Below are 22,251 nucleotides of genomic sequence, written 5' to 3'. Positions count from 1 at the left end.
ATGCTTGGGGCACATTCACACTGATACCTCTGGTTTTAGGTGACATTTTTCCCATCAATGGGGCCTATAAGGGTATATATGATTATATATAATATACATGTATATGGATGCTTGGGGCACATCCATACACATGTATACATCACATGGACATGAGTTTGGAAAATCTATGAGGGGACACATAGGGGGATATATACATATTAGGGGGCACATATTCCCCACAGGGGCCACAATGAGCCCCTGTGGAATACTAAGGGCAGATGTGCGCAGATGCTGGGCACATCTGCGCACATCATTCTATAATGTGCCTGTTAATGCATGCATATACACTCACCTAAAGAATTATTAGGAACACCATACTAATACGGTGTTGGACCCCCTTTTGCCTTCAGAACTGCCTTAATTCTACGTGCCATTGATTCAACAAGGTGCTGATAGCATTCTTTAGAAATGTTGGCCCATATTGATAGGATAGCATCTTGCAGTTGATGGAGATTTGAGGGATGCACATCCAGGGCACGAAGCTCCCGTTCCACCACATCCCAAAGATGCTCTATTGGGTTAAGATCTGGTGACTGTGGGGGCCATTTTAGTACAGTGAACTCATTGTCATGTTCAAGAAACCAATTTGAAATGATTTGAGCTGTGACATGGTGCATTATCCTGCTGGAAGTAGCCATCAGAGGATGGATACATGTTCTCATTCTGTTTACGCCAAATTCGGACTCTACCATTTGAATGTCTCAACAGAAATCGAGACTCATCAGACCAGGCAACATTTTTCCAGTCTTCAACAGTCCAATTTTGGTGAGCTTGTGCAAATTGTAGCCTCTTTTTCCTATTTGTAGTGGAGATGAGTGGTACCCGGTGGGGTCTTCTGCTGTTGTAGCCCATCCGCCTCAAGGTTGCGCGTGTTGTGGCTTCACAAATGCTTTGCTGCATACCTCGGTTGTAACGAGTGGTTATTTCAGTCAACGTTGCTCTTCTATCAGCTTGAATCAGTCGGCCCATTCTCCTCTGACCTCTAGCATCCACAAGGCATTTTTGCCCACAGGACTGCCGCATACTGGATGTTTTTCCCTTTTCACACCATTCTTTGTAAACCTTAGAAATGGCTGTGCGTGAAAATCCCAGTAACTGAGCAGATTGTGAAATACTCAGACCGGCCCATCTGGCACCAACAACCATGCCACGCTCAAAATTGCTTAAATCACCTTTCTTTCCCATTCTGACATTCAGTTTGAAGTTCAGGAGATTGGCTTGACCAGGACCACACCCCTAAATGCATTGAAGCAACTGCCATGTGATTGGTTGACTAGATAATTGCATTAATGAGAAATAGAACAGGTGTTCCTAATAATTCTTTAGGTGAGTGTATATTATACATGCATGCACAGGTTCCCATGCATATATATATATATATATATATATATATATATATATATATCAACCCCTCCTCAACAGCCTGCTTATATATATGGAGCTCTCAAAACCAGCCTGTTTTGTTTCCTAGTACTGTGAGGAAAACTATCCACTGTGGGTTCAACGTTTTTAGTTTTTTTTTTACACTGTACACTATACGGTAAAATTAACCTGTTATCTTAATTCTACAGGTCAGTACGGTTACAACGATACAACACTTGTATAATTTTTCTTGCGTTTTAATACTGAAAAAAAAATTAAAACCTTTGAGGAAAAAAAACAAACATTTTTTTATAACAATATTCTGACCCCTATACCATTTTTGTAGTTATGTGTACGAGGCTGTGTAAGGGCTCATTTTTTTGCGGGATGATCTGTTCTTTTCATTGATACCAATTTGAAGTGTGTGCGACTTTTTGATCACTTTTTATAAAAAAAATTATTGGGTAGTTTAAGTGACAAAAATGGCAAATTGGCAGTTTTTATATTTTTTCCCGTTACGCCATGGCGATGCCTATAAAGTTTATTATTTTTATTGGTTAAGTATTTTTATTTTAAGGAAAGAGGGGTGATTTGAACTTTTTTATTTTGTTTTATATTTGTAAAAACTTTTTTTTTTACTTTTTTTTTTTTACTTTTTTGAAGTCACCTTGGGTGACAATAATTGGCATTAATTAGATTGCTCATTGTGTTCATTGATGGCTAAATAGTCATCATTGTACACTTTGTTTGCACCATACCAATACAATGCTGCCACCTAGTGACCTGTATTTTTATATTCCTGAAATAGACACCAAAGCCTGCTTGAGGCTTCGTGTATTTCAGCTATGTAACAGGTTCCCCGATCTCAGTCGGTGAACGCTGTTACCGGAGCGGAAGCGAGTGACTTTGGCTTTCGGTCTGATCAGATGCCGTGGTCACATTTGACCACTGCATCTGAAGGGATAATATGTATGCGATCAGCCTTATGACTGATCGATTACATGTGCCACGGGCCTCTGCTATTTAGAATACGCGCGAGCGGGCTCCATGTTTGGGGACCGGACTTCCGCCGTACATATACGGTGGAGGTCATTAAGGGGTTAAAACCAAGCTGCCCTTGCTTGTGCTTAGCGTATGCTATAAGGGTGCCCAAGGAAAAGTTAGAGTGCTGCTTTAGACTATATACTATTACTGACTGATTTAGCAACAACTACCACTAGGTCTCTGCCTGTATGAGTAGGGTATCTATTTACTGTTTCCCTCTTGGTATAAACTATAGAACCAAAGAGTCTGCACCAAGCGATCATTCCTGACTTTCTTTTGTGTGTACTGGATCCTAGTACCAAAGAAAGCGTGGGGGTGTCTTCACTCTGTAATCCCACCACTATGCAATGAAAGACTGCAAATAGAAGGGTGGCTTCATCCTGTATTCCCTTCCAAGCACCAAGGTCAAAATAAAGCTTTTCACACGATCACCTTGATGACTAAACTGGTAGCTTCACATTCTTTCTAAGAACATTTTTTTTTTTTAGCATTGTGGTTACACTTTAAAGATGTTGAGACTGCTTGCGACTCTACCACTTGGTCCTCCCTGTGTAACAACAGTACATGAACCCAAAGGCACAGGACATACTGGCTGCTTCCCAAGTCTGTGGAGAGAAAAAGTTAAGGGCATATGCAAATCAGACAAAATATAATACCTATGCTTTCTAACATAAGAACCATTAGTATTGACGTCCTCACAGGCAGTCCATATGAGCAAAGAAGCAAGGATGCTAACTATCTAGCTAACGGTATAAAGTTCAAATTCGATACAAAAAGTGCATACATTACATTGTTGTACCCATAAAAAAGTCCATACAATGGGCAAAATACTTGAACGTTGCAAAAACTTTAAAACTTTGGTGTAAAAATGTCACAGTTGAGGTTACAAAGAGCTCAGGTAAACGTTTGAGTCTATTCTTTGGGTACTGGCTTGTAACGTTGCAAAACTGGAACACATAGTGCAAAAAGAAAAATCAATTGTAATCCATATAAGGTAGTAGAACTGGTATTTGTAATTCACATGAGGTGGTAGGTAATCCCCACAGTGGATAGTTTTCCTCACAGTACTAGGTCACTTACAGAGGGGCTGGGAGTTTTCCTCCTGTTTTCCATATTTGAGAGCGCAAAAGTTCTTCTTTAAGCTGTGTGACATCCTCATCGCTGTCATGGCTAGCTGTGGTGTTCTCTGCAGCTACAACTCCAGCAGAAACTTAATCTGCAGTGTCTTGGTGGCCTTCTGTGGCAGAACTTGGAGCTGCAGGATCACCCTCTTCTGGAGGATCTTCTGTAAGACTTGGCTTTTTCCTGGTAGGTGACTGATTCTCCGTACAACAGTAAAGGTTGGACCCTTGGTCTTTCATAGCTAGGAGCTCTGGATTCGGTAGTGGTTCCGAAGTGTAGTATGAGTGGACTCCTTCTTTTTTCCCGTGCACATCAGGGCGGTGCTCCCGTTTGGCGAGCTCAGGTGGTGCTTTGGAGGCTCAGGGGCAACAGGAGTAACTATGGTAGCACTGATCACCTGTAGACTTTGCAGAAGCACTAGTGGTGTAGGGTTATCACCTTACCGAATTGAGTCTCCGGGGGGTAGGAGTGCAATTGACCGGCACCAGGACTTGATTCGGTGGCTGGGGAGCCACTGTGGTGGATTTAATACAGGAGACGGTTCTGTGGTCTCCCATCCTCCAAGGTATCCACATTGGATTAAATCTTCAACAGGGTACACATTAGGTGGATAAAGTAACACACCACTCAGACTTCCACCCATCTTAACCAGTGGTAGAGTCCAGAATTCTAGATGAATTAGTCTCTTCCCTCTCTAGGGCCGGACTTTGCAGTCAAACATAGCTCTTGGTACCCTGTACCAGACTAGAGGGGTCAGTGCCAGCTAAAATGCAATTTAAGTGCACGTTGCTATGGGTAACGGCAGCAGAATTGGTGCGTTGCTCCTTTAAGAGTCACTGTGTAACATCCCAGAGTGGTGTTACAACTACTGCACCTTGCTACTGTCTCTAATAGTCTAACCTCATGTCATCTTATGCATTCTGTTCCAGGTTCACCACACTGTACATTTCTGATGTTTGCAACTGTTTATATGTAATGTGCCTGGTTCACCAGCAGGTGGCAACAAACACGGCAGAGCTATCCTAGATAGAGTGGAACCTTCTATTCCATTCTAAACCCTCCTCTGTGTAGAGATGCGCTAGTCCCACTTCCTAAAGGAAGGGTGGGCACCAGTTTCTAGTTAGTCTAACTTACCCCCTGCTAGGGGAAGGTGTGCAGGACATGTCTCTGCTGGATGTGTCCAAGCCAGCCATAGCACCCTAAGCTCTGCTGGCCATGGAGGCCAAAGCTTAGAGCCTCAGGAGCCAGGAGGAAAGTTCCCTGGCCTAATCTAGAGACAGACCATACAAAGAGAAGTGCAGCATACAAAAAAAAGCAAAGTCATACAGCCAGAAAGAAACAGATGTAGCAGAGTTGAGTTTGCCTGTCAGTTTCATGCTAAATCCTGCTGGGACCAAGACAAAGTCTGTAAACCGTTTTGGAGAACGTTTATGCAAAGTAAAGCTGCTGTTCAACTACATACAAGGCCTAGACTCAATCTTTCTTTTAAATCCCTCAATTATTCTCCCTATTTATTGCTTCAGAACCAAAGCCTGGGTTCCAGCTGTATCAAGGTAGGAGCACCGTGACACACATAAAGGGACATTTTAGGCTGCACTATACTACTCGACATTCCTACATCTTGGACGCGTTTTTATATAGAGGGCCCTAGCTGCGACTGCTCAATTTTGCTCTGGCAGGCAGATTATAGACCCTAACAGTCTCTAGCAAGGTTATTTTCCCCAGAAGTACTCACTCAGACCTCAGGATCCAGGGAAGAAGGAACTGCATTTTCCCTGTTCCAAAATGGCCACCGCTTCTACTTCCTGTTAGGGGTACAGTTGGTTTCTCTGTCCTCCTGGGAACTTGTACTGAGCACTTTAGTTCCTTCTACTATAAGAATGGTTCCTCTGTGGAGGCGGGCTGTTTGGTTCCCTCCCCCCTGCTGGGTGGATGTCTTCCTCTCAACACAGGATGCCCAAATCCAATATGGCCTATTAACCCCTGTTTTGCCACAGTGCTGCAACTGATGCAGATTCATACTCTCCAGCAGCAAGTAGATGCTATAAAGTCTCTTGTGGGGGTTTTACAGATAGAGATATCTTCCAGGGGCAAAAGTATATCCTGTTTCGTAATGCCCAAATTGCAACAGGCGGCCTCCCACCAGGGCCCTCTATATCGCGTTCCAGGTTTGTTAGGAATGCCAAGTAGTGTAGTGCGGCCTAAATGTCTCTTTATGTGTGTCACGGTGCTCCTACCTGAATATGGCTGGACCCCAGGCTTTGGCTCCGAAGCAAGAAATAGGGGGAATAATTGAGGGATTTGAAAAAATAACTTGAGTCCAGACCTTGAGATGAAGTTCAATGGTGGCTTTACTTGAATAAACGTTTCTCCAAACATTTCCACGCTTTGTCTTGGTTCCAGCAGGCTTTAGCATTAAACTGGCAGGCAAATTCAACTCTTCTATATCTTTCTCTCACTCTGCTGTACTGACAAGCTAACTTGGTGTCTTTGTTTCCTCTTTATGCTGCACTTCACTCTTGTAGTCGGACTTATGTTCAGTCAAAAAGTAGGTTAAAATCCTGGCAGCTCCAACATGGAGTCTCAACCAGAACAAACCAGAACTGCCCCACCTACTTCTGGTAGCAAGCAGGACTGGCCCACTTCTTACCAAAGAGGGGAGAATGGAATGGTAATTAATATTTCTCTAAGGATAACTCCATTACTCCATAATGCCATTTTTGCTGCCACCTGCTGGTGAACCAAGCACATTATATGTAATAAACTGTTACATAACAAGATTATGAATGCACATTGTGGAGGACCTGGAAAGACATGCATAGGGGGTGTTACATATGTACATTCCATTTGGTTGTCTTGTGGACAAGGGGGACTGAGGGTCGATTTAGAAGGTAAAACAAGGGCTGGATATGGAAGGTGAGCAGAGGACCTAAAGCCTTGAATATGAAGGCAGGTTCAAAATAAGTAAGGGAGAGCCCCCTTCCCATGAGCAACACCTCCAGATACTGTAGATCAGGATTTAGCTTTTGAAGCAAAGATGGAGTATGATACCAAAACATTAACAGTTTGTATGGATTCTCTTTATAAGTAACACATAATGAAGTTTTAGCTGCCTTCCACAAAATAAGATTCTACGTGCCTGGAAGAAGCAGTATGCCAAGGAAGGGAAGTCCTATCAAAGACAAGACATCATCAGGGAGCACTTCAACATGAGGTAGAATGAGGTGATCCCGCGAGACCCACCTGTGGAGGTCACTGGTCTTGCGGGATTGCGCGCCCAAAGTCAGTATATAGTTGCCACACATCCCTTGTCAACCGCATAGGGTCTAGTCAGGGCAAGGATTGCAAATTTTGCCCCACACCCTTTTACCCGCCCCTTTTTCAGCCACCTATTGCATGCAACATTTAACTATGGTCGTGTACCCTGTGCCAGTCTATGGTCATGTACCCTGTGCCAGTCTGACTATGGTCGCGTACCATGTGCCAGTCTGACTATGGTCATGTATATATAATACCAAGCCATTGTCTGCCACCTAGTACCATCCCAGTGATGCCAATCACTCTGCGCTGTTCAGCAGGTTGGCACACCAAACACGAGCAGTGCCACCTATTCACTGCCAGGCGCCATTCAGCCACTGTCTGAAATCCTGTGCCACTGTCTGAAATCCTGCCTTGTGCCCTCTGCCAGTCTGGCACTGTCCTGCACCCTGTACCATTCATAGCCCTTTAGACAGTCTGTACCACCTATTAGGCTCCATGTGCCACTGCTGGGCACCCTGTGCCAGTCAGAATCTATGGCCCCTAGTCAAGCAGCAGGTGTGCCCTGACCCCTGTACACAAGTGCCAGTCACTGTCCTGCAGTCTCTGACACCCTAGTGCAGGTTGTCAGAGTGCCCCTCATGATTCATGTCCATTTCTTGCCCCCCCATATCATAGTGCCATCCTCTCCCCCTGCCCCCTAATGTGCCAGTATCAAGTGCCTCTCTCCTCCCCCCTCCATGTGCCAGTATCATGGTGTCAATAGCCCCCCGTGGCAGTAGAGTAACAGTCCTGTGTTCCCACCAGCCTCTAGTGTTGAAGATTTGGTGCTTGTGTTCTTATTTAGCCTGTCTTTCAGAAAAGTTTATACTGGGATTCGAACCCATGACCTTCTGAGGCAGAGGCAAGGCATTTACCCACACAGCTATGAAAGCTGTATATGAAAATATAAAAAATATATATATAGACTTCTACTGTAGATAACTTTGATACCTAGTGTACTGTAACGGACTGTTTAAGCAGACAAGGGGTTAAAATCCGTTTAGGCGATGTGACCCTTTCTGAGAGACAGGCACAGCTACTGCAGGACACCAACCTCCCGAACTGGATACTAAATAGCACTCCAAACTGAAACCTCACGAATAGCTGCTAGCAGACGAACAGGAATCAGCTTACACTCCTGGCAATCAGTCTCTAACAGCATACAGCGGATCCCCCCAATAACGAGACAAGGCTCCGTGTTGAGGGTCAAGCAGTGGTCTGAGGTGCTGGCACACCCAGCCTGGTTTTTATTACAGTTGTTTGCAAATACAGGTCCGCCCACAGGGAGGTATAAAACAACCAAGCCCATCTGGTGTACACGCCCCTAGGGGACCAGAATGAAGACTTGTGACATAGGACAGATATGCAGCACTGTAGGATACACAGAGACAATACATCCCCACAATGCATCATGGTTTCCTCCTCTCTGCCCTGGAGACACCCGAGGCGTAATCCAATTATCTCTCAAGACAAAGAGAAATCACCAATACACATGTGCAGACAACAGGACAGACATCACCCTTTAAACACACAATGGGACAATGGCACAATAGAAACACACCCAGCATCTTCCTCCCAAGCTGACAAGTTACACTTATTATAAATTGTTACAACTTTGTGAGTTTACATTGGCCATACATATAACTTACATCAATTTAAACAGTATAACTTGGGGACAAACCTATCCAAAATTCACTTGAATCGGTTCAGGGGTTTAAAAGTTAGTATGGGCCATAATCCTGAGGCAAGAGGCTGATAAACAGGCCTCTCCAAAACCCAGTGGCGAGGTTGGTTTCGCCACACATCTCCCCCCCCCCAGGGAAGACTAACCAGATACCTGACCTCACGCTGGTCGGTACCTGAGTTAGTCTGGCAGCCCACCCACAACCCAATACTGGACCTGTTGCATTTGGTAGCCTGTCTCTGTCCAGTGAGTCCACCAAGGTTATGTTGGAAGCTGGTACTCCCGGTCTCTGTGTTGCTCCCTGGCTTAGAGTCTGGTTGTTGGAGGGGGAGACCGACTGTCTCTACCCCCTGTGCTGTAGGTGCAGAGACCACGGTCCCATCTGCACTGTTGTGGGGGTTACTGTCTCCCCCTGATGCGTTAAGTTGCTGCTGGGGAGATGGGGGTAACGAGCTCCTCTCCCATACATACTTCCAGCCGCTGGGGAGGGCGACCGACCGTCTCCGCTCCCAATACAGTGTCCTGCTGCTGGGGAAAGGAGACTGGGCTCTCTATTCCCTGTACATCACACGGCCGCTGGGGAATGGAGACTGGGCTCCCAATTCCCGGCACATCACTCGACCGCTGGGGAATGGAGACTGGGCTCCCAATTCCCAAAAAATCATGCTGCTGCTGGGGGGCAGGAACAACTACCTCTGCCCCCTGTAACTCAGCCTGCCGCTGGGGAGGGAGGACGCTGCTCTCCTCTCCCTGCATTTCACACTGCCTTCCCGGCATATCACTCTGCTGCTGGGGGCAGGAACAACTACCTCTGCCCCCTGTAACTCAGCCTGCCGCTGGGGAGGGAGGACGCTGCTCTCCTCTCCCTGCACTTCACACTGCCGCTGGGGAATGGAGACTGGGCTCCCAATTCCCTGCAGGACCGGTGGAGAGACCTCGGTCCCATCTCTACCGGCCACCTGGGGTCCTTCCCAGTAACACTCTACAATATCTGCCCAGCTGAATGGGTCTGGATCTGGGTCTGTCACCTTACCGTCCTGCTGAGCCTTCCCAATGGAGTGGAAGAGATCTCGGTAGTCCTGCTCCAGTTCCCACTCCAGGGTTGCTAGGTGAGCCAGGTCTTGCTCTACCTCATGGGGGTCATCCCACTCATGCCTAGCCTCCCTCTCATAGAAAATGTCCTGAAGTCTGGACTGTGCAGGGCTCCCGAAGTCAGGCTCTGCAAAGGACTCCCATAACAAGCCAGGACCATCAAACACCTCTCCCTCTGGCATGTCATGTTCGGCTATCCAGGGAAAATACTGTGCCATATACCACCAAAGCGCCTGGTAGGCATCCTCCAGCCATAGCTCCTGCCATACCCGGTGCTCTAGATCCTTCACCCATTCTTCCAGGGGCTGCTCTCCCAGGAAGGGCATCCGCAGGGCCACTTGCTTCTGCAACCGCTGCTCTTCACTGGGGAGACTCTCACCCCGCTGGTATTGTACATTATCCAGGGCCTGGTACCAGATGCCTTTCCTTAATGCCTCCCGGCCATCCAGGTCCTCCTCCTCGTATAACACTGCTGGTTCCATCCTGTTGCTTTTAGGGTCGCTGTACTGGGACATGCGTTGCCTTTAAATTGTAGAATCCACAGAAATGGTGTCTCCTGGAGCTGTCCTTCTGGCTGTGGGAACGATCCCGCTGCTTGCCACCAATGTAACGGACCGTTTCAGCAGACAAGGGGTTAAAATCCGTTTAGGCGATGTGCCCCTTTCTGAGAGACAGGCACAGCTACTGCAGGACACCAACCTCCCAAACTGGATACTAAATAGCACTCCAAACTGGAACCTCACGAATAGCTGCTAGCAGACGAACAGGAATCAGCTTACACTCCTGGCAATCAGTCTCTAACAGCATACAGCGGCACACCCAGCCTGGTTTTTATTACAGTTGTTTGCAAATACAGGTCCGCCCACAGGGAGATATAAAACAACCAAGCCCATCTGGTGTACACGCCCCTAGGGGACCAGAATGAAGACTTGTGACATAGGACAGATATGCAGCACTGTAGGATACACAGAGACAATACATCCCCACAATGCATCATGGTTTCCTCCTCTCTGCCCTGGAGACACCCGAGGCGTAATCCAATTATCTCTCAAGACAAAGAGAAATCACCAATACACATGTGCAGACAACAGGACAGACATCACCCTTTAAACACACAATGGGACAATGGCACAATAGAAACACACCCAGCATTTTCCTCCCAAGCTGAAAGTTACACTTATTATAAATTGTGAAAACTTTGTGAGTTTACATTGGCCATACATATAACTTACATCAATTTAAACAGTATAACTTGGGGACAAACCTATCCAAAATTCACTTGAATCGGTTCAGGGGTTTAAAAGTTAGTATGGGCCATAATCCTGAGGCAAGAGGCTGATAAACAGGCCTCTCCAAAACCCAGTGGCGAGGTTGGTTTCGCCACATGTACATCCATAGAAAAGATTCTCCTGGGACTCCAGAGTGTCGGCGCCCCCAAGCAGAGTGCGCTCTACGCGGTGGCCTACTCTGCTTATGGGTTGTGCCAGCCCTGGGTCTAGTAACCTAGCATCAATACGAGAGTTCAAAGTGGACCATAGAAATTGGGATGAACTAGCGTGATCCACAATTTCTCCATTCCATTCATCTACAAAACAGATTAGACCAGATTAGACCATGACAGAATATGACGCAAGTAGGCAGCCCAGTAATACTTTTCAGGAATTGCAGTCTTGCCATTATGTTTGCTGGCAAGCAAAATACTCTTTGAGATTCTATGCTTCTAATGTGACTAAAGTGTAAAAAGAAAGCCTGGAGGACCTAAGCTGTCTCAAAGAGACTGGGAGAGGCAGTTTCCAATAAATACATAAGTTTACGCAATGCTGTATTTTTCACAACAGCGATTCTACCCATAAGGGACATGAGGAATGTGTTCCACCAACTGAGCAAAAGTCTGATCTTCTCAAACAATCTCGGGAAAATATAAGCATATAACATGTTGTAGGACTGTGTCCAAAAAACTTTTTTAAGGGTAGATTTTTGCCAATGGTATGGATATTTGGTTTTATAGAGGTCCAAGAGCAATTGTTCAATGTTGAGCAAAAAAATAGAGGGAAGGCAGCACTCATGTTGCAAAAAAGAAAAAGTTAAGTCTTTATTCCATGAAAAGCAATCCAGTGAATGCTATGTTTCAGCTGGACGCTATTCTTTTTCAACCATTCATTCAGTAAGCATTATCAGCTTAAATACACCAGGTAAGTGATGTCATAATTGTGACCCAAGAAGTGAAATTGCTAACACAAAAAGGAACAAGAAGGCAGTACAAAATGATATTAACTGCTCACAGAGGCTGGGCGGCTCAAGTGATTTATTAAAAAAAAAAAAAAAAGCATATCATATACCATATTCATGGAAAGACAAAAGTAATGAAACCATTTTGTTACAATATTCAGTGAATAACATTGCATGTTGTCAGTATGCAGTATGGTGCATGTCTGTCTGTAAAGTTAAAGGTGCCACCTAGTGTGAGGGATATCACACCTCGTGGCCGCTTGACGTCAACTAGGTCGAGCTCATGAGATACGGTATGGTCACTGGTTACCAAGGCGTGACGTTATGCCCTCCTGGAGGAGCGAGTAAGGTCAGTCTTGGTACAGTTTTCACAGACTTCTCCTGTCCACACGGGCACAGAGAGGCAACAAGCTGAGAGAGCCTTTGCACTGCTCCAGTGAAACAGCGCGTTATCAGCCCGGGAAGACTGCCACCAGTTTCTTGTTTGATATAAGCCAAGTCCGCTAACGGGATTATATAGGGTAAGAAACCAACCTGCGGTAGCGCATAACTAGGTCGAAACACGGACGTGGGTAATTGTGATCGAGATACCAGAACAGCACAAGATTAAATTATATATTTAATTGCCTTAAGAGCTCACTAGAAATACAGTCCTGATCAAAAGTTTAAGACCACTTGAAAAATGGCAAAAAATCATATTTAGCATGGCTGGATCTTAATAAGGTTCCAAGTAGAGCTTCAACATGCAACAAGAAGAAATGGGAGTGAGACATTTTTTGAGCATTCAATTTAATGAAAACAACGAATAAACTGAAACAGGCTGTTTTTCAGCTGATCAAAAGTTTAGAACCACACCTCCCAAAAAAAACTAAACCCCCCCAAAACAGAAATCCAACTTCCAAACATGAACTTCGTAATGAGTAGCTCCGCCGTTATTGTTGATCACTTCAAAAATTTGTTTCGGCATGCTTGATGCAAGCGTTTCCATGAGGTGAGTGGGAACATTTCTCCAAGTGGTGAAGACGGCCGCACGAAGGCCATCTACTGTCTGGAACTGTTGTCCATTTTTGTAAACTTCCCTTTCCATCCATCCCCAAAGGTTCTCAATTGGATTTAGAATAGGGGAACACGCAGGATGGGCCAAAAGAGTGATGTTATTCTCCTGGAAGAAGTCCCTTGTCCTGCGGGCATTGTGTACTGTAGCGTTGTCCTGTTGAAAAACCCAGTCGTTACCACACAGACGAGGGCCCTCAGTCATGAGGAATGCTCTCTGCAACATCTGGACATAGCCAGCGGCCGTTTGAGGCCCCTGCACTTCCTGAAACTCCATTGTTTCACTGAAGGAAAAAGCACCCCAGACCATTATGGCGCCCCCTCCACTGTGGCGAGTAGAAAATATCTCAGGTGGGATCTGCTTGTCATGCCAGTAACGTTGGAAACCATCAGGACCATCAAGGTAAAAAAAAATCTCATCAGAGAATAAAACTTTCCACCTTTGAATGTCCCATGTTTGGTGCTCTCTTGCAAAATCCAAACGAGCAGTTCTGTGGCGTTCAAGGAGACGAGGTCTTTTTAAGAAGTTTTTTGTTTTTGAATCCCTTCAGTCTCAGATCCCGTCTGATGGTTATGGGGCTGCAGTCAGCACCAGTAAGGGCCTTAATTTGGGTCGAGGATCTTCCAGTGTCTTGACGGACAACCAATTGGATCCTCCGGCTCAATGCTGGTGAAATTTTTTTGGGTCTTCCACTTGACTTTTTTGTTCCATAACCCTCAGGATAATTTAAGAATTTCCAAATTACTGTCTTACTGCGTCCCACCTCAGCAGTGATGGCACGCTGTGAGAGACCCTGCTTATGCAGTTCAACAACCCGACCACGTTCAAAAAGGGAGAGTTTTTTTTTGCCTTTGCCATCACAACGTGTGACTACCTGACAGAAAATGACAATGAATCCACATCTTTGCACAGATTTGGCCTTTTAAAGGCATGTGGTCCTAAAATATGGATCAGCTGAAAAACAGCCTGTTTCAGTTTAATAGTTATTTTTAATTAATTGAATGCTCAAAAAATGTTTTGTCTCACTCTCATTTCTTCTAGTTGCATGTTGAAGCTCTTCTTGGAACCTTGTTAAGATCCAACAATGTAAAATATGATTTTTTGCAATTTTTCAAGTGGTCTTAAACTTTTGATCAGGACTGTAACACTATACACACATACAATATATACAGTGGTCTGAGGTTACAAATACAGGTAGTATGGAACAAACAAGATTAAACAGAGCAAAAAGTCAGTTTACCCGGTGTCAGGAATATGGATTATTATTTACTGTCAGCCCTGATTGTCAGTTGATTCACCTTTTGGCTTGTACACAGTCAGTGTACATGCAAAATATGTTCCCACCCCCCAGCCATCTGATTGTCAGCTAACAAGGGAGAAAACCCCAGGGGTCCATGTCAGGATTTTGCCCTATTCCCCAGGTCGCAGTACCTGATCAGACCGGGATCAGGTACCAGCGGTCAATCGGGACAAGTACTGATACTACACACACTATCGAATTTGATCACCCTGCTTCCTACAATCTATCAGATTGCACAGGAGATCAAATTGTTGCCGGTTCCTTCTAACAACTAATAAACTTCTGAGATTCGCATTTTAAAGCAAACAGGTAGCTGAAAATTAGGAACTCTAATTGCCTTAAAAAATATTGCCCGTGCTAGGTTAAATAATTGGTTTTAATAAAAATTTAAAGATGTAAAAAACAGAAGCATACAAATATACACAGAACAGTTTTTAAAATAAAAAGGATGAAAGAAAACTGACGCCTACTTTACTCACACAGAGACTTACAGCTATCAGGTGTTGAGGCAAGACACAAAGACACGGATCCTCATTCAATCAGATTGGCCTCAAAATGAGGAACTCAGTACAATCTGCTCTGTCCAATTTATAAGAATTGGTCCAGGCAGTCTGTAAACCCACCTTGAGGCTACATTCACACGTCCGTGGTGTGTTGCGGACCCGCAAATTGCGGGTCCGCAACACACCAGCCCGTCACCCCCATAGAAATGCCTATTCTTGTCCGCAAGCTGCGGACAAGAATAGGACATGCTCTATCTTTTTGCGGAGCTGCGGACCCAAAATCGGGGCCGCGCTCCGCAATTGCGGCTGCAGACAGCACACTGTGTGCTGTCCGCATCCATTCCGTCCCCATAGAGAATGAATGGGTCCGCACCCATTCCGCAAAATTGCGGAAAGGATGCGGACCCATTTTGCGGACGTGTGAATGGAGCCTTAGGGTGTGACATATGGGTTAGCTGTGACTTTTATGACCGGTCAGTCATGCTGAAATCTGGTCTAAAATGGATTTCTGCCCATAACTCTACACAGGAGAATGCCCGCCCAATAATTGTGGGTTCATTTTTCAGCTCTCAGTATTAGGGTCACAGGGGCACCAAACACGGGGTGTCCACATGACCCCAATCAGAAGAACTGATTTTCTGAGCCAGGATTTAACATAAGTGGTTGGATTTTGGTATGTGTGACACCGTCACATCCTGACCGTTAAAATGGCATACCTCAATAATCTCTATTGAGCTGTATTTTCGAGTTATGACCGGAGTAAGATTTTTGGATTTTCCCACTGACAGCAAGGTATGGAGAGCAGCTTGCCCCCACCCTCCGGAAGCGTGCCCCTATCATAAAGTAATAAACCCCTTTGAAGCTGTCCACTATACAGGCATGTTTATATAAAGTGTCATGGAGGCCAGTGATTGTTGTCACCTCTGGGTCAGGGAATAAGAAGTTTATGGCGGTGGTCTGGTTTAGGATGTGGGGGAAGCTGGAGAGGGAGAGGAGGGACAGTTATTTGTTTGAATAAGGGGAGCTCCGAGTCCCCAGAACACAGGCCAAGCACTCATGCTCGGTGTTTTATAAGGTGCCTGGGGAGGATGACTCACAGGTCATTCTCCATGGCACCTGTCACTGTGGTTTCAGCAGCCCTAGACAGTCCATCCGCATTCCCATGGTCGCTCCCCTTCTTGTGCTGGATGGTGAAATCTTACTGCTGCAGAGCCAAACTCCATCGCAGCAGTTTTACGTTGTCACCGGCTACACGGTTCAGCCAGCTCAAGGGGTTATGGTCAGTGATCACCGTAAAGTTGCGCCCATAGAGGTATGGCTCTAATTTCTTAAGAGACCATGGCAAGACACTCCTTCTCAATGGTGGCATATGCGACTTCCCGGGGCAGCAACTTCTGGCTAAGGTACAGAACCGGGTGCTCCTCCCCAGCCAGGTCCACCTGGCTGAGGACAGCTCCTAGACCATAGGTAGAGGCATCCGTTTGTACCACAAACCTGTGGGTGAAATCAGGGGCCTGAAGAACGGGGGAGTGGGATAGAGAGTATTTCAAGGCATTGAAAAACGTCTCGCAGTCAGGGGTCCAAGTGACCAGCTTGGGGAGTTTTTTCTTAGTGAGGTCTGTCAGGGGCTTTGCCAAGGCACTGTAATTGGGCACAAATTTCCGATAATATCCGCACGTACCCAGATAAGACATTACTTGTTTTTTGGTCTGCGGGGTGGGCCAGGTAGTAATAGCTTCCACCTTGCCAGTCTCAGGTTTAATGGTGCCTCCGCCTACCAGGTGTCCCAGGTAGCGGACTTCAGTCATGCGCACCTTGCACATTTTGGGTTTGATAGTCAGCACTCCGAAGCGTATTTTCTCGAGGACCTGTGTCAGGTGGGTGAGATGCTCCTCCCACGTGTCATCGAGATAAGCCACCGCGCAATGTTCCAACCCCCCCAGCAAGTCATTCACCACTCGCTGAAAGGTGGCTGGGGCATTTTTCATGCCAAAGGGCATCACTAGAAACTTAAAAAGCCCAAAGGGGGTGGTGAAGGCCGACCTTTCACGAGCTTCCGGGGTCAGGGGTATCTGCCAGTGACTGTTATAAACTTGGCTGCTGCCAGTTTGTCTAACAGTTCATCAATCCTGGGCATTGTAAAGGCATCAAAGACCGTCACGGCATTTAACTTCCGGTAATCTACACAGAATCGGGTTGTCCGATCCTTTTTTGGACAAGGACAACAGGAGCAGCCAAGGCACTGTGAGAATTTTGGATAATGTTTAAGCCTAGCATCTCCCCTACCTCTCGCTTCATATTCTCTAGGACTTCCCGGGTAATCCGGTAGGCCGACTGCCAAATCGGGCGGTGACTGCCGGTATCTACATGGTGCTCTGCCAAGTGTGTCCTACCTGGTTTCCCCGTAAAAAGATCCTGTTGCACAGAAAGGACTGCTGCAAGTTCACTTTGTTACTCCACAGTAAGCCGCGGGTTGATTTGTAAAGCTTGCATAGATCCGCAGCCCTTGCTGGCTGCCAGCAGATCAATCAGGAGATCCTCTTCTCCATTCTCGGGTAGGCTTCACACTGGCAGGGCCCATGTAGCCCTGTCCTGCGAGCTTTAAGCATATTCACATGGAAGGTCCTTTCCCCTGTCATCCAAGGCCACTACATATGTCACTTCATTCACACGTTTTGTAACGGTATATGGCCCTTTCCAGGCTGCCTGGAGTTTATTATGGAGCATGGGAATCAGGGCCCACACCTTCTGCCCAATTTCATAAGCTCGTTCTCGGGCATGCCGGTCATACCATCTTTTCTGGTTGGCCTGGGCCTTGGTAAGATTCTCCCGGACCTGACCAACCAGAGTCTCCATTTTTTCACGGAGAGTTAACACGTAGTCCACCATGGATGACCAAGCACCCGCAGTCTCTCCCTCCCAGGCCTCATGAATGTGATCCAGGAGTCCACGGACCAGTCTCCCATACAGAAGCTCAAAGGGGGAGAAGCCTGCGGATGCCGGGGGTACCTCCCGGTATGCGAACAACAGGTAAGGGAGATACCGTTCCCAGTCCCAGCCTTGGGTCTCCACAAACATCTTAAGCATCTGCTTTAGGGTTCCGTTAAAGCGTTCACAGAGACCATTTGTTTGCGGATGGTAGGGGCTGGCAACTATATGCTCCACCTGCATTTTCTTGCACAAGCACTGCATCAAGTTAGACATGAATTGTCCCCCATGATCAGTGAGCATCTCCTGTGGGAACCCTATGCGAGAAAATATACCTAACAGAGCATCTGCCACTTTGTCTGCGCGGATGAAAGACAAAGCAACAGCCTCTGGGTATCGGGTGGTATAGTCTACCACAGTGAGTATAAACCTTCTGCTAGAAGAGCTGGGAATGGCCAAGGGTCCGATCATATCCACTGCCACCCTCTGGAAGGGCTCATCAATGATGGGCAGAGGGATCAGCGGAGCCTTACTTACATCCCCATGTTTTCCTACTCATTGGCAAGTAACACAGGAACGACAATAGTTGGCAATGTCCATTCCCATATTAGGCCAATAAAACCGGCAGTACAGCCTGGCTTTAGTTTTCCGTACCCCCAAATGCCCAGACCAGGGGACTTCATAAGCTACTCTGAGTAGCTGAGCCCGGTACCTTTGGGGTACAATGAACACCCTCTCAGCAACCTGTGATTGGCTGGGGTCAGGGATAACCGGCTCTCTATATAGTTTCCCCTGTTCCCAGTAAACTTTTACCTTGTCAGACTCTCCAGGGGGCCTGGCGGCAGAGGCCCTTAGTTCTTCCAAAGTGGCATCTGTAGCCAGGGCCTCCTCGAACTCCAAGTTTGTGGCGGGTGCCTGCTACACCGCCCAGGTAATTTCAGGGAGAGGAGGTGGGGGAGCGGTATCCCCCAGATGCTCCCCCTGGGCAATGAAGTTCCCCGTATCCTCCTCAGCAGCATTCTGGGCACTCTTCTGTTGAGTCACAACTGCTATGGAGGGTACAGGGGCACCCTGGTCAATGGTACCTTTTAACTCAAGTATATCACCATCATCATTCATCTGGAAAGCCGGTGGGGGACAGACAGGTGTCTGTCCGGCGTTTCCCTCTGTGGAAAAAACATGGTTAGGCAAAACACAATGGTTCACCCCCAATCCTTGCCCAAAGTCCTCTTCCAAGGGTCCCTGATCCACTGGCAGGGGGGGTGAGGCAGGGTCGGTGGGGGTAGAAGCAAGTTCATACTGGGAAGTCATGCGGCCCAAGTCAGTGCAGCACATTAGCAGGGATGGAGTCTGACAGCCCCACTTCTCTCAGGCCGCACCATTCACCCCAGTCTAGGTACACACAAGCCATGGGGACAGTAGGGCTGACTCCCCCAATCCCTGTGATCGTCATAGTCTTTCTGGGAAGGATGTCTTGGGGGTCCACCAGCTGGGAACGCACAAGGGTCAGCTGTGCACCGGTATCCCGCAGCCCCACTGTAACCTTTTTTCCGATTTTAACAGGTTGCAGGTTATCAGCATGGGGATTTGGCTGGGTGGCCACACAATACACAGCAGGGGGTGAACTGGAGGATTTCCCCAGCGACCCGGATTCCTTCTTGTCCGGGCAGGTGAGGCTGATATGGCTGGTCTTGTTGCACACATAGCAGCGCCTGACATGTGGTTGCGGGTGTCACCGCCACTTCTGTGAGAAGGTCTGACAGACGTCCTTTTCTACCTCTTGCATGATGTTCTTTGTTTTGGTTTCACTTTGTCATCTCATTTCTTTCTCCCAGGTGTCACCTATTTAGACTAATCCTCTTTCCTTTATATTCCCTCCCATACTGCCTCACTTTGCGGTTTATACTACTTCCTGGATTGAAGTGTTCACTGCTGGAGACTTCGGTTGCTGCTTGTTCAGATAAGTCCTTTCATGTATTGTGTTTCCTTGCTGGCTTGATTCTAGGTGACTCTTCCAGCTAGGACTCGGCTTGCGGTGGTCGGGCACCCTGCTTGTCACATACAGGTCAGCATACTCGGCAGTTTCCTCTGCTGTTTTGGGCTGTCGCGTTAGGACAAATTGCTTGACCTCAGTGGGGCAGATGTAGCTGTAGCTGGTCTGGATGGTGAGGTCAGCAAGACCCTCAAAGGTGGTAATGTCCAGGCCCTTGACCCACTGGTTAAAGGCAGATCTCAGGCTACCCAGGCCATCAGTGTAGCTGTCAGTGGGGCCAAGCTGCAGAGTCCTGAACCGTTTTCGGTACATGTCAGGGGTGAGGTTGATTATGGCTGCTTTGATTTTAGCATAGTCCCCATCACAGTCCATAGGCAGGTCATCAAAAACATCCAGTGCCTTCCCTCTCAGGCCTGGAGTGAGATATTTTGCCCACTGGGTGTCGGGGAGCTGATACTGGCGACACACCTTTTCAAAGCTCCCGAAGAATCCATCAACCACTGACCTCTCATCCATCACGGGGAACTTGTCAAAAGATGGCATTGGTTGATGTACCTCTCTGGTTTCTGTGGGGGCTGGTGATGCAATGCCCCGGTCGAGCCGCGCTAACTCCAGCTTCAGTTGGCGCTCAGCTTGGCGCTCTGAGGCTTCCCTCTCAGCTTGGCGCTCGGTGGCTTTCTGGTACTCTAGGATGAGTTGCAAACGAAGTTCGGCATCCGAGTCACCTAGGCAGGCCAGCGCAGCCTGTATGGATGAGGGCAGTCCTTCTGAGGTAGTACTCTACTCAGAGTTCTCACCGGCAGGAGAGGCAGGCCTTGGGTTTATCTCACAGACCAGCTGTGGAGGACTGCAATCTGGTTGGGTTGTCATGCCTGTCCTCCCTTGATCATCTGCCTGCAGCACACGTACAAGGAAGTCCTTTGTCCGGTCCGCTCCATCAATCCCTCTGAGCTGACAGAGATTGACTAGCGCTTCCTTCGTCATCCTCTGGTATGAAGTGGACATGATGCTGCACTTCTCCCAAATGAAAGATAGAAAAGAAAAACAAGAGGGGGTAGGGGAAACTGTCCTGTATGTATATGTTCTGCTTCAAAACCAAAATAAATAGCCTCAGCACGGTCAGCTCACCTGTACCCTGGCATCGTACTGCCAGCTGTTATTGGAAGGTTTAATTGCTTAAACCCGGTACTAATGCCGGTACTAATTATCTGTTAAACAAACTCCAGCTAGGACTGCTGTAATGCCACTGCCACAGAGGACCCCCAGAAATGGCAGATGGGTTACTGTAGGTTCTGGAAGTCTTAGAGTGGTGGATAGAAGACATGTCCCACAGTCGGTGGTTCTCCATAATTCATTTGCAGCACTCTCAGAATGTAAGGACAACATGGATATGGACTCAAGCACAGAGGGTGAGAAACCATCGACTCCTATGTCTAATGTATGCAACAAAAAAGATAAAGTGAAGTCTCAAAGGAAGCAGCTGTTGCTGGGTGATTCAATCATAAGAAGTGTGGAGCTTAAAGAAAATGGTTTTGTGAGATGTCTCCCTGGGGCTACTGCTAGAAGAGATAGAAGACGTATTATTAATATTGTTAAGCAAGCAAAGCAGGAAGGGGACGTGGATGTTCTTGTCCATCTAGGGTCAAATGACCTGGCTTGCAATGAAGTGTCAGAGGTGAAAAAATCTTTTATCACACTTGGTAATGACGTACAGGATCTTGCATCCACCATTTCATTTTCTGAAGTTCTGCCTGTGCATAATGTTCAGAATGATAGGCAGAGGCGCATAAAGGAGTTCAACATATGGCTTGGTAAATGGTGTCAAGAGCAAGGATTTGGCTTTGTTTCTCATGATAGCTCTACTTGGAATAGAAAGGAACTGTACAAAAAGATGGTTTGTACTTAGTGAACAACTCCAAGAATTTGCGGAAGAGTATTTAAACTAGGAAGGGGGGGGCAAAAGAGTGAAAATAAAAGAGTCCAATTGCCCCCCGAAACAATGCCAGAACAGGTCAGAAGCACAGAGGTTAAGAAATGATAAGCTCAGAGTCCTGTCTACAAATGCTCGCAGTTTAGGTAAAAAAATCAATGAACTTGGGTCAATAATGGCATCTGAGAATGTAGATTTAGTGGCTGTTACGGAGACATGGTTTAATGAAAGAAATGACTGGGACATAACCATACCAGGGTACTCTTTATACAGAAGAGACAGAGAAGGCAAGAAAGGAGGAGGAGTGGCCCTGTATGTGAAAGATAGCATTAAATCTAACCTAATACAAGTTGGTGAGGCCAACATAGAGTCAGTTTGGGTTACGTTGCAGTTTGCTAACCATGCAGTAACTCGTGTAGGTGTGATATATAGACCACCTTGTCAAGTTAAAGAACTAGATGATCTACTAGTTGAAGAAATAGCTAAAATGACAATGAAAGGAGAAGTTATCATTATGGGAGATTTCAATCTTCCAGATATAAACTGGAAAACCAAAATAGCAAGTTCTACCAGGAGTACAGATATTCTAAATTCCCTACTGGGGTTATCTCTACAACAAGTGGTTGAGGAGCCAACCCGGAGGGAGGCCATTTTGGATTTGGTATTCACAA

The 22,251-nt window shown here is 46.6% G+C and overlaps 1 pseudogene; it reads right to left on the bottom strand.

Moving 5' to 3' along the window:
• Window positions 1-18,575: 18,575 nt before the first annotated feature.
• LOC121002526 lies at window positions 18,576-20,655 on the bottom strand (annotated as a pseudogene).
• Window positions 20,656-22,251: the final 1,596 nt, after the last annotated feature.

This window comes from Bufo bufo, chromosome 5 (genome assembly GCF_905171765.1).
Source record: "Bufo bufo chromosome 5, aBufBuf1.1, whole genome shotgun sequence".
Taxonomy (NCBI): domain Eukaryota; kingdom Metazoa; phylum Chordata; class Amphibia; order Anura; family Bufonidae; genus Bufo; species Bufo bufo.
The sequence above is the reverse complement of the archived record's forward strand: the minus strand, read 5'-3'. Positions and strand labels throughout refer to the sequence as shown.